This window comes from Sus scrofa, chromosome 1, assembly GCF_000003025.6.
Source record: "Sus scrofa isolate TJ Tabasco breed Duroc chromosome 1, Sscrofa11.1, whole genome shotgun sequence".
In the NCBI taxonomy this organism is placed as follows: Eukaryota; Metazoa; Chordata; class Mammalia; order Artiodactyla; family Suidae; genus Sus; species Sus scrofa.
The window spans coordinates 214,825,716-214,838,863 of NC_010443.5; the positions used below are offsets into that span (position 1 = coordinate 214,825,716).

A 13,148-nucleotide genomic window follows, 5' to 3' on the forward strand; every position below is an offset into this window, starting at 1 on the left:
ATTAACTCCTTTAACACTCATACTCTTTATTATCCCCATTTTACAAATAAAGAATCTAAGACAAAAGCAACTAAGTATTTTTCCTAAGGTCACCCAGCTTCTAAATGGTGGGGCTGAGATTTGAACTCAGCATGTCTGGCACCTCAGTCAATGACCTTAGCTGTTTATTTATTCCCCCACCCCACCTGCCTTTTAAGCTAGAGAGATGACAGCAACAACAGAAGTTTATCCACTTCACCCCCAACCATATCTTTCTGTCTAGAGCCTAGGCCCCTTGCTCTTCCCAGACTGGAACTCCTTCAGCAGCCCTATTGTCCACCCTCAGAAAGCAAAATCTGAACAAAGATATATTTAAAGGTTTGTTGGTATAGTACAGATAAATGATCTAGAACATTCTTTCTAGAACTCTCTTCTTCTGTGTCTTTTTCCAACCCTATTGTTACTGCTGATAGAAGTTGTCTTACTAATGATGAAAGAACACATGGCTCCTTCCTTCCCTTTGGCCACCAGCTGGAGCAGCTTCCCTCCCCATCCCCATCCACCCAAGGATACAGCCTATGAGCAGTGCCTCCACCCCATGGACCTGATGCCTGGACCAACACAATCTTTTAGCATCTCGGAAAAGTAAAGATCCCCTTCCCAGTTGACACCCTGAAAACTCAGCATCTGTTGTTGATCTGCTGACCAGGCAAAAGTAAAAATGTCCAAGTTTTCCAAAACTCCCTCAATTTCAAATGCTTTGTTGCATATATACCTTGGGAGATGAGGGAATCTACGAACTTGTTTCTAAATTTGGACTTAATTTTCCTAAATAGAAATTAGGAAAATGCCATTTTTCCTAATGTTTTATAATCAACAGAACAACCCTTCCAGACTCCAGGAGGGTAATGCCTCCCCTTCACCACTGTGAATTTTCTGGATTTCCACACACTGACAGCTTCTTTCACTGTCACTTTGTCAGCTTTTCCTCCTCATATTTACAAGTTTTCTTCCTTTCTTCTTTCCTTCCTCCCTCCCTCCTTCCCAACTAGAGGCAGCCAGAGCTGACCAGTGTCCTCTTGGGTAACTCCCCCTTGCCTTAGTATATAATGCCTCACTTCAGGTGTGTGAGAATAGCCACCGAGTCTGTCATTTACTCTGTTTAAACATGAAATAGACTGTATTGAATGGGGGGGTAAAAATATGCTTTTGAAAAAGGAGTCAGTGGAGGCCCATATTTACAGGACATTTATTGCTGCCACTTTATGGGGAAAATTAGTCTTTTATGCTTTCAGTAATGATTCCCCAGGCCCTCTTTTCAAATGGCATGCTCATAAATTCCTTGTTTTTACAGCAGGGCAAAAATGTGCTAAAGTATGCTCTTCCTCACTTACCAGCATCAGCTGGTAGAGGATGGAGAGGCATCCTGGCAAGATGGTAACATGCTGGTCAGGGCCAAAGTCCAGCAGGCCGCTCAACCCTCTCTGGCCACTTCTTCTAGGGGTGGGGGCGGTGCTATGTAACTGAGGGAGCCCATCTGGAGGGCGCATATTTCTTAGCAACACAGCTGGCTCTTTAAAGAAAAGAAAGCCCAGGCACTGGGCAGGGAAAACCTGCTCTGACTCTCTGGGGCTTTGCTAGGATTGAATGATGCTAACCAGATGCTGTTTGGAGAGGGTCCCCTCATGCAGGGCATCTGGCCTCAGTTACATCCTGTCTCCAAATGTGCCAGAAAGAACTGCTTCAAAATCTGGAGAAGGTTCTATGGATTGTGTTGTCCTCCTAAGATGGGTTGTGCAGGACCAGAGGACTTCTTGGTCCATATTCAGTGGCCTGCGGCTCTTTTTCCACCTGGTTCATCACCACTGTCTAAGAAATTGCTACCACTTCACCCTGACTTAGTCATTTTAGAGTCCCTAAAACCTGACTCAAAGATATCAGCAAGGGAAAATAAAAACAAGATCACTTTATGCTTAAAAAGAAATCAATTCCATTTACTTAAAAGCGGAGGGGGGGGCAATGTTCAGTGGGAAGCTACTTAATTCTTACTTATGTCAACCCATGCTTTCAAGCTAATGTACTTCATACTAATGCTACAGATGTGGCAGGTGGTATTGCCTAAGAACCAGCTCATTTCAGAGAATATTCAAGTCACAGGACAGTCTTGCTAAACTGTAGATGTGGATTCAGCAAGTACGGGATGAGATGAAAAATTCTGCATTTCTGGAGTTCCCGTCGTGGCGCAGTGGTTGATGAATCCGACCAGGAACCATGAGGTTGCGGGTTCGGTCCCTGCCCTTGCTCAGTGGGTTAACGATCCGGCGTTGCCATGAGCTGTGGTGTAGGTTGCAGACGCGGCTCGGATCCCGTGTTGCTGTGGCTCTGGTGTAGGCCAGTGGCTACAGCTCCGATTCGACCCCTAGCCTGGGAACCTCCATATGCCGTGGGAGCGGCCCAAGAAATAGCAAAAAAAAGACAAAAAAAAAAATTCTGCATTTCTGGGAGTTGCCATTGTGACACAGCAGAAATGAATCTAACTAGTATCCACGAGGATGCAGGTTCAATCCCTGGCCTTGCTCAGTAGGTTGGGGATCCGCCATGCCATGAACTCTGGTGTAGGTGGAAGATGTGGCTCGGATCCCTTGTTGCTGTGGCTGTGGTGTAGGCTGGCAGCTGTAGCTCCACTTCAACCCCTAGTCTGGGAACTTCCTTATGCCACTGGTGCAGCCCTAAACAGTAAAAAAAAAAAAAAAAAAAAAAAAAAAAAAAAAAAAAAATCTGCATTCTTTATGAGGTCCCAGAAGCAGCCCAGACTCCTAGATCAGGAATCCCACTTTGAATAGTGAGATCTTAGGTCAAGTGGTTCGGCTTTGGAATTAGACATATTCAATTATTCAAACTGGAATTCAGTTACTTATAAACTACCCTCCAAACACGAGGCAAATTCTTCAAGTTCTGAGCCTCTGTTCTTTCATGTAAAAAATATTAATATTTGTCCATCCTTCTTCCCATAGTTGAGGCAAGTTTCAAGTGAAAATATACATGAAGGGGCTCTGGCAGCTCTGAAATGTTTATACAAATGTTAGTTATTATTATTGACTCCTTTCAACAGTACAGTTTTATATACTGAGTTACTCCCAGATTTTTGCCCTATGATGGAAAGGAATGTCTTTTGCAACATTTTTCAGAGACAGAATATTTGAGGAAGAAATTCCAAAAATCTGTTTTTCTTCTTTGCCTCCTCAAAGGCCTCTAAGAAAACAGCCTGAGACAAATCACCTGTTCTGTTTTTAGAGAATTCTGGGGAGGGAGGTTCTACTACATTTCTTGGTAGACTGTTTAACCACAAGTAGAAGGGAGCATTTCTTGGTTAATTGCTGGGTCTACATGATCCCTAGTACTGGTTGTTAATTATCAGTTATATCTTGGATTTGGTACTGAGTAAACTTCATGGTAGGTAGACAGTTTGCATTTTTTTCTAATCTCATTCAATACACGCTGTTCAATTAGGTAGAAAAAGCATGAGCTTTGGGGCCATGTATATCAAGTTTAAATCTAGAGTCTACTGCTTATAACTGCAATACCTTAAACAAATTGGTTGACTTGAGTCTCAACTTGCTCATCTATAAAATGGGACTTACGTGTTCATACCACATAATATTCTGGGGAGTATCTGAATAAATAATATGTAAAGTTCCTGCAATGTAAAAGATGGCCAGTATATATTAGATTTCCCCCCTTTGTTCTGATTATATACCAGAAGACAAAGAAAAAATTATTGTCTTATAAACATATGAAAAATTAGCCAATGTATAAAATACTTTATATGTAACCAGAACATCAATAAGCATTTTACAAAGATTATCTCACATAGGCTTTTTACTGGTATTATTCCTTTGTTAGAGATGAGAAATATGGGTTACAGAAAAGTATCTTGGTCCATCCCTTCAGCTGGTGGCAACATCAGGATACAGGGTCCAAAGGAAGCTAACTCTAAGACACTTACCCTGATTTATACACCCCCGACTCCCATCCTTTCCCTGAAACTAACCCTTCACAAGGAGGCTGATCACAATTCACTGTCAGCCTTCTCTTCCTCCCACTCTTAGGACAGCTCTTATGTTACTGTCTGGCATGCAAGCTGTCACAAAGACCTTACATTTTGGAGTTGATCCGAGTGCTGTCTGCCATTAGTACAGCTTTGTGGAAGAGCCACAGGCCAAGAGACACTGCAGCAGGGCAAACAAAACAACAGCTCTGGCAAGCTGTGAAATGACCACTATATCAATGTCACCTTGCATCCATCTATAAATATTGCATTAAATATACATATAGTGATATATGTACTGCATGTGTGCTTTTTAAGTGAATAGATGGAGGATCACATGGAAAGAAAACTTTTAACTACAGTAGTCCTTCAGTATCTGTGAGGAATTTGTTCCATCCAAATTCATGGATGCTCAAGTCTCATATATAAAATGGTAAAGTACAATGAATTCAGTTGGCCCTCTGTGTCCCCAGGTTCCACATCTATGGTTTCAACTAATCACGGATCAAATATCAGCATGAACTTCCAATCTGCCCATTAATTGAATCTGTGGATGCAAAACCCGCAGATACGCAAGGCAGAACGTGTGGTCCTTAAAAATACAACGACCAGGCTCAGGCCATTTTAAGGTTATGAGATTTGTGCTTAAATAATGAATCTCAGAAGTCCTTAGATCTTCCTCTCTCCTGAAAGGATGACTTCACTCTAACTTTTCTCAAGTGACAACTAAGAAGAAGAAAAGTGAAATTCAGTTTGGAACAAAGGTAAATTGTTACCCATTACATGGATGGAGAAACTGCTGGAAATATAGATTGATTTGACATCATACATGTCTCAAAACTATGTGAGGTGAAACACAGGGACTAGTGGAAAGGTGCACAGACACAGAACTCCAATTCCTGACTGTTAATGAATTGGTGATTGATTGCTTGATTGAGGACACTAACATTTATTGAGAGTTGACCATGCATCATGTACCGGATTAGGTACTTAACATATTTTGATTATATCCTTCATAAAATGTTATGAACAGGAGTTCCTATTGACTCAAAGATAACGGACCTCATGAGTATCCATTAGGATGCGGGTTTGATCTCTGGACTCCCTCAGTGGGTTAAAGGATCCAACATTGGTGTGAGCTGTGGTGTAGGTTGCAGACTTGGCTCAGATCCCATGTTGCTGTGGCTATGGCACAGACCAGCAGCTGCAGCTCTGATTAAACCCCTAACCTTGGAACTTTCATATGCCATGAGTGCAGCCCTAAAAAGACAAAAAGTTATGAGCTAAATTTTATTATTATCCCAATTTACAGATTAAGAAACCAAGTGTCAGAGCAATTAGCATACTTGCTCAAGATGTAGCTAATAAGGTCATCTATCTCTGACTGATTCTAAAGGCTGAGCTGTAAGTCATTCTGTGACAACTGCCCTTAGACTTTCTATTTATTTTTCTCTTTTCTTAAGCTTATGTAATACTATAACACTAACGTATGCATGTATGCATGTACATAGACATACACAACCCAGATAATCTTCAGTCATTGACTCAGGCTCAAAATAATACATTGTCTTTTTAGCTTTCTCTCACTCCTGTCCTGTCCTAGAGGTGGTATGTGATTACTTTTTACTACCCCATCAACTCCCAAACTCAAGAAATGCACAAGTAGGGAAGCACAAATTGAATGAAGGAATTGCTTGAACCAGTTCTGAGATTGCTACTTTTATGACCTTGACACATTAAAGCTAAATCCAATATATCCCATTCACAGTCAACCTAGAGAACCTCCGCACCTCACTCATCTTTATGTTAATTCTCCACTTTTTGTCATTTACCCCACTCCTCAATAATATGACTCCTTCTATACTGTGACTCACTGTGGAATAAACAATGCTGGTCTGGGACTTAAGAATACCTGAAATAAAGACTTTGCCCTACCATAATGATGCCACCTGTGTGAATATGAGCAGTTCACTCACACTTTCCGGATCTCAGTGTCTTCATCTCTAAAATGGGGAGATAAATTCCACACTAGCTAATGGCAAAGGATGATACCTAAAATCTAGAGAAATAGAAGCTATGGAAAGGCTCTGAAAACTCTAAGGGCCATACAGTAATAAGAGTACCTTGGATTTATTAAAACTTTATTATGTGCCAGGTACTACACTAAGACAAAGGAATGAAATTTCTTATTTAATCTTCCCAAAGTTCCTGTGAGGCAGAAATAACTATAGCCAAGGCAGTTGAAGGCCAGAGAACTCAAGTAACCTGTCCAGAACCACACAGCTAGAAAACTGGAATGCAAGTCCACATTCCTTATACTGCACAATACATTTTTTGGGAATAACTACTTCAATCCTGAAAAAAAAAAGGAGAGAAGGGAAAGGTAGGGAAGGGAAGGCAAGATATTGTGGGGGTGTGTCTCCATTTTTACTGCCTAGCGTTTGTCCTGAAGTAAGTCCAGTTCATATAGAGCTTAGGGGCTTGCACTATGCAGTGGTTTCTCAATCTTCCACGCCCCTTGGAGCCATGTGGGGAGCTATAAATAATAGTGACCAATGAGTTCCTCCCCGGAGATTCTCATTTAGTTGATTTAGGGGGACTCCTGGGCATCCAGCTTTTTAAAAGCTCCCAGGTGATTCCAAAGTGCAACCAGCATGGTAAACTACTGCCCAACACCATCAGAGCCCTACCAAGAAAGAAGATCCCCTCATGATCAGATCTGGCCTCTGAGTATGCCTTTCCCAAGTGGGGAGCAAGGAGGAGGGTGTGGTGAGGGAAGGAATAAGGCTGAGAATTGATGGAATTCAATATTCATTGCTGCATTCTGAATGGCAACTTTGCTGGCAGATACATTACTAGCCATGTCCCAGCCATAAAACATAGAGCTCTCATTTCCTCAGCAGCCTTATATACTCTGAGTGCTTTTCAGCATTATTAACCTCCATGATCAAAATAGATAGGGAGGCTGAAAGCCAGGGAAAACCTCTTTACATCTTGTGAATTGCAAAGCCACGCAGTGAGAAAGAAGTTGGCCTGCGTGCAAGCATTCTTGCTTGAATCAGATGAACCCAGAGCCTGGACAACTTCACTTGGTGTACATAATAGGTTCAGAAGAGCTGTGGATTTAGAAAAATAAATGTACCATAATTAGAGTCATGGCCATTAGTATAACAGCATGCCTATTTGAACAGTGTTCCATATAAATGAGACTGTCTCAGATACTCTTAGGCTCACATCTATGCAAAAGCCAGGATGTGTAGAAGAAACATGGCTCATTCAGGGCTGCCCAGCATCTAAACTCCCCTCCTATTTGGGCGGATGACAGATAAGACAGGAAACAGAGCTCACTTCCTGCTGGGAAAGTTGAGGAAAGGCAGCACCTCTCTCCTCCCAGGAGGCCAAGGTGTAGCCATGGGACTTGGCATAGCCAATCAGATGCACCCACCCCATGCTGTCAGACTCCATGAAAAGAAATGTATGTAATCAGTCAGAGATATTTTCATGTTGGCAATATTATATTAGAGGATCCAGAATCAGGGAAGCAATCCAGCAGCATGATGAATGTCCACTGATTATGGCATCAGCAGCAATGGAGAGTCCCTAGCTGTGCCCCATAGCCACACCTTGCGTCCCTTTATTATTATCTGACCTGTTGTCTAAACTTCCTGGATTCCATGAGATACCCAGTTCCTTCCCAAGAAATTCCTTTTTTCCTTAATTTAACAAGAGTGAGCTTTCATTGTTTCTAACCAAAATCTGTATTGGTACAGGGTAATACAAGGATCTAATTACTAATCCTATAACTACAGAGTTATCCACTTAAAGAAGTTGCCCTAAACCCTACAGATGTTTATAACATGGCAATGTCTAGATGCAAACCCTTCTCCAGCTCCTATTCCCTCACCTGAAAAATTCAGCTCTGTGCAGGTTTACTCCTGTATCCTTTTCCCCCATTGTAAGACTTGTAGATACAATACACATGAATGATGAGTCACGTTAAGTGACGACTAACAGTTAATTTCCTTATCTGAAGAACGGGAATAAAAAGTGTGTACAGCTCACTCAGAGGTTGTAAGAGCAGCTAAGCAGCATGAAGCAAGCTGTTGAAGTTCCAAAATTTACTATTCTGCTTTTGACTAATTGATGATCATAAACTCTTTATCATTTTTTGTCTTTGGATGCAGTATTTAAGTGTACCACATCCAAAATTATCTCTAAACATTTTTGTCTGACATCTTTTCTGCGGGTGGGGAGATAAAGTGTTTTGATCTGAAAGATCTTTTCTTGGTAACTGAATTGAGGGTGGGATAGGAAAAGAAAGGCAAACCACATTCTTCAGCCTTCTGCTGTACTATATAAGTGTGTCAAGCTGCATTTCAGATTAGGAGTCCATGGAAAAGGTTATGATAGATCAGCCAAGGTGTTCATGTAAATGTCAGCAGAAGGGTCAAATAGGGAATATGCATTACCACCTAAACCAGTAGTTTTCAAGTTAGGGACCATCTATTCTGTGCCTGATGATCTCTCACTCCCAGAGGACTTATGGTCTCTACTCATCCTCCACATGGAACAAATGGCTCCTGACTTAAAAGGAAAAGTGGGACAGTTGAAAAAAAATGGAGGGTTTGGAATCAGACCTAGATGTGAAGACTGTGTTTACTGCTGTGAGCTCTATTATGATCTTGGGCCAGTTCCTTAGCCCTCCCAAGTCTTAGTTTCTTCTTCTGTAAAATGCATACATAAAATGATATAGAATGCCTAGCACAGTGCTTGACATATAGTTACTGAAAAGCGTTGACCCCCATCTAGATAGGGTAATTGAGGAGGCTTCAGGAATACCAACATGTATTCATTAATACAAGACACATTTATTGTCTGTTCATCATGCACTAGATTTTACAGTTAGATATAGAGATATACACACATATAGATACACATACACACACACACACACAGGTAAATAAAATCTAGAACTTCACCTCAGAAAACACCTGATGGTTGACACATTGGCTAGAGTTTATAATCATTAGAAATATATCTGATACATGGAGCTCCTGTCGTGGTGCAGCGGAACTGAATCCAACTAGAAACAATGAGGTTGCAGGTTCTATTGCCATGAGCTGTGGTGTAGGTCATAGACATGGCTCGGATGTGGCGTTGCTGTGGCTCTGGTGTAGGCTGGCAGCTACAGCTCCTATTAAACATCTAGCCTGGGAACCTCCCATATGCCATGAATGCAGCCCTAAAAAAAAAAAAAGAAAGAAAGAAAGGAAGAAAAGAAATATATCTGATACAAATCCTGCTTTTCCCTATCTCCTCATGGGAAAAAAAAAAAAATCTTTATACATGCCCCCCACCCCCCAAAAAAATCCCCACTCAAATTTCTCTCCTAAAAATACAATAATGGCTATTTTTCTATTTGCTCTTCAAGATTCAGCCCAATGATCCTTTTCTCTGTAACACCTCTCCTTATACACTCTTACCCTCAGCTAGGAGTATTCTACTAAGTGTTTAACAACTGGTTCTCTGCAGGGGGAAAAGCCCTAATTTTTTTAAATATATATTTTTTGTCTTTTTAGGGACGCACCAGCGGGATATAATGTTCCCAGGCTAGGGGTCTAATCGGAGCTGTTGCTTCCAGCCTACACCAGAGCCACAGCAACGCGGGATCCAAGCCACATCTGCAACATACACCACAGCTCACGGCAATGCCGGATCCTTAACCCACTGAGGGAGGCCAGGGATCAAACCCGCACCCTCATGGTTCCTAGTCAGATTCGTTTCCACTGCGCCACGATGGGAACTCCAGAAAAACCCTGATTTGTAGTATTGGCTAATTCATGGAGTGTAAATACTCCCACCATGGCTGATTTTAAGCTACCAACACAACATCACTGAATATAGTTGGGAAGAGATAAGCATAGTCATCAAAACTTAAGAGCTGGTGACAACATACGACAGTGGTCTCATGTAAAATCAACCATTCTTTCAGTTGTTCTCTGCTATTCTTGGCACCATCCTACCTAATGCAGTCATTTGGTTTCTATGTCTGTCCCACCTAATTCCAATAAACTGTAAGCTTCTTGATGGCAGGAAATTTATTAGTACTTTATTGTTATAGCTCCAGCCCTTGACACACTTGAGTGAGTGATGTCACAGGAAGTTTTCTGTCCTCTTTGGCACTCCTGTGCTCTTGGAGATATAACGAACTGGTCTTATTAAGTTCATGAGGTTTGTCCTCAACTTCCCTAACTCCTCTTTAGATTCTCAGTGTCCTTTCTCTCTCTACCACTTTCCATTTCGAAGCACACAACCAGGAAAAATTCTAGTAGCAGTCATTTACACCTCAAAATGAATTCACTGTCTGGTTTTCACAAGCATGCAATGCCTCAGCTCTCTCTGGGTGATGATTCATTGACCTTAATTAAGGTAATTTCAATGAGAGTAAGCACAAGTAAAAATTTGATGGCAGCTACTTACTTTGTATATATGCTATAGAACTTTCTCTCATGAAAATGATATTTCAATATTTTCAAATAGTCTCAGGTATGAAAATCTTGTGACTTTTTAAAATCCATTGTGTTTTAACCTAAACTAAGATACACTGACCATTCATTAAATTCACCTGTGTGTCCATATAAGTCCAGCAAGTCACCAATTCAACCACTCTTTTTTTTTTTTTTTAAAGGTTTGGTATCTACCAACTACACAAGGGTCCTAAAACTCTTATTTTTAACCATCTCATCCAAAAACCAAAATTGTTCTCAAGCATATACCATTTCATGTAAGAACTGTGTTGCTAACAATGATAAAAGCCAAATCAGACATTAAGTGCTAAGAGATATCATTTTTAAAGGAACATTGGTAATAATAAAAACAAAGCTGTTTAATATTCCAACTTCTTACTATAAGCCTGTCACTAAACAAACTGGGAAATGTACTCCTTTACAACTTTCTATTGAGCAAGGAAACCACTGATGATATAAAAAATTGCTACTTAAATTTCTCTATAACTTTGAGGGTTTTTTTGTTTTTTTGTTTTTTTGCTTTGTATTTTTTTGGGGGTTGGGGGGGATGTCCCTGAAGTAATGCTAAATTTCAGAGGTCTGGTGCAAGTAGACTGAGAGCACATAAGCTTTTGGGTATTTATGGAGGCTGTATTTGCACACTCTACTCCACCTAGCAAGAGCCAGGCCAAGCCTTAGGAAGCATTCATTTAAGGCATGACATGAAATAATATCCACATGAATGGATTATCTCATCTTCAATCACATTTGTTTCAGTATTTATTTAATTAAAAACACGACTATATTTATAATGGCAGCCTGTGCCTTCCAAGATCCATAGCTTTATTTCCTTCTGGAAGCACTCATTGAAGAGGAACTTTAAGTACTTCTCTTCATAGCCAAATATATCCTATTTTCATTAGAGTTTACTGAGCACATAGACATTTACCATAACCTTATTGATAATTGCACTTGATTAACCACAAACTGAAATAGAAGGAGGATTGAATGCTTTTTATTAATTAACATAGTCAAGTCAAGGAAAACAGCCTACATGAGGGATAGCTTGTATAAAAATAATTGACTCATTAATCTTAACCATATGAACATGTTCGCATTAGCAAGGTCAGTTGCTAGAAAGGATTCAAACCGGAATAGCACATTCACGCAAGTATGATTTTGCAGTTATTTCATTTGGACTAGCATGGAATTCCGTAGAACAGTGAAGGTTTTTGGAAGGACACAGTCACAGAAAAGGCAAAAGTTTCATAATGACGATCTTGGCTTCACCTTTTCAAGTCGTTGGAGCTTTCTGGGGGAAAGCCACATTCCATTTTTTATTCTAACACATAGGTAGCCTTTGCACCCCAAAAGCAACCCCCTTGGTGCACGCTTCTTCATGCTGCCATGCTCTAGATATAACCACCAAGCTCACCTCAACAGCAACAGAATAGTGTGTGCCAGGGGCTGTGAGCCAGGCAGACATTGCATCCTGGGGACTATAACTAGTCAGGAAGGGGATTTGGGGGGGTATGGGAGCACTTAAGCCTGGAAAGCACTCGTTTAAAATAATAACCAAAGGAAGTACTTCTTCACACAGCAGGTGGTAAACATGTGGAACTTGTTACTCACAAAGAGTTGAACCAGCCAAGAAATGTAAATAGATTCAAGAAGGGTTTGGAAAAATTGCAGATGCCCGATCTCTTACCAGTTGTGGAAGGGAGGTCAAGGTGTCTGGATGCATTCCTGACTTTTGAAGTTGCAGAGGCAGCTGCCACAGTCCTTTACAAAACACCACTGGTTCCAACCTGTTCAAAAGAAATATTTAGTAGAGGGAGCCATTAGATTGACCCAATATGGCACGTCTTTTGCTCTTATGTTCTTAAGGGTAGGAGCCCTTTGACAGAGGTATCAGGCAATCTGGCCTCTTGCATTTAGCCTGGCTTCTTAGAAGCTGTGTGATTCCAGAAAAGTATCAAAAACCACAAACTCATCTATGAAGTGAACTTGATTATATCCCTCCCCACCCCACATCATAACAACACAACAATAGTGTTATTGTGAGAATCAAGTGAGAAAATGTTTTCTAAACTGTCAAGTGCTGTGCCAGTGTAAAGGCAGCACTTTTTTATAATCCAAATAATCCTGGATGTTTCATGGGAAAATCCTAGGAGTGACACCCAAAAGAAACAAAAATTAATCTGAAAAATTTTAGAGGATTGCGACATAGAGGATTGTGGCATAACTTACGTCTAAAGGATTCTCTTTACCCTTTCACCACCCCACAATCTACTCATTACCAGAGCTGCTCCAAATCTGCTCTCACCACTTACACGAAGCTCCAGACTTCCTCTCCTTGTGCCTGTTCAAACTCTCCTTTCAAGCTTGATTTAGAAAACCAGTTTAGTTTCTCTTCCCATCACTCATTATCTCCATCCACCCAACAAAATCCAGGATCAGAACAACAGAAGGCTGTCTATATGTATAATGGAATCATTTTGTTGTATAGCAGACATGATCACAATGTTGTGAATCAACTATCTTTAATAGAACTTTAAAATTAAAAAACAATTTAAAAAAATAAGGATGTTATACCTGGGAATAGGTATATGTTC

At 40.7% G+C, this 13,148-nt stretch overlaps 1 long non-coding RNA gene across 2 annotated transcripts in view; it reads right to left on the reverse strand.

Annotated features, from left to right (window-relative positions):
- LOC110255532 overlaps window positions 1–13,148 on the reverse strand; it is a 377,997-nt gene that overhangs the window by 272,701 nt on the left and 92,148 nt on the right. The window contains exons 2-3 of one of the 2 annotated variants that reach the window (XR_002336039.1): window positions 12,242–12,341; window positions 11,533–11,845 (exon numbers count right to left, since the gene is read on the reverse strand). This is a non-coding gene — a long non-coding RNA (uncharacterized LOC110255532). Of the gene's footprint in view, window positions 1–11,532; window positions 11,846–12,241; window positions 12,342–13,148 lie in introns of those variants that run through there. The other variant, XR_002336045.1, reaches the window with a different exon arrangement.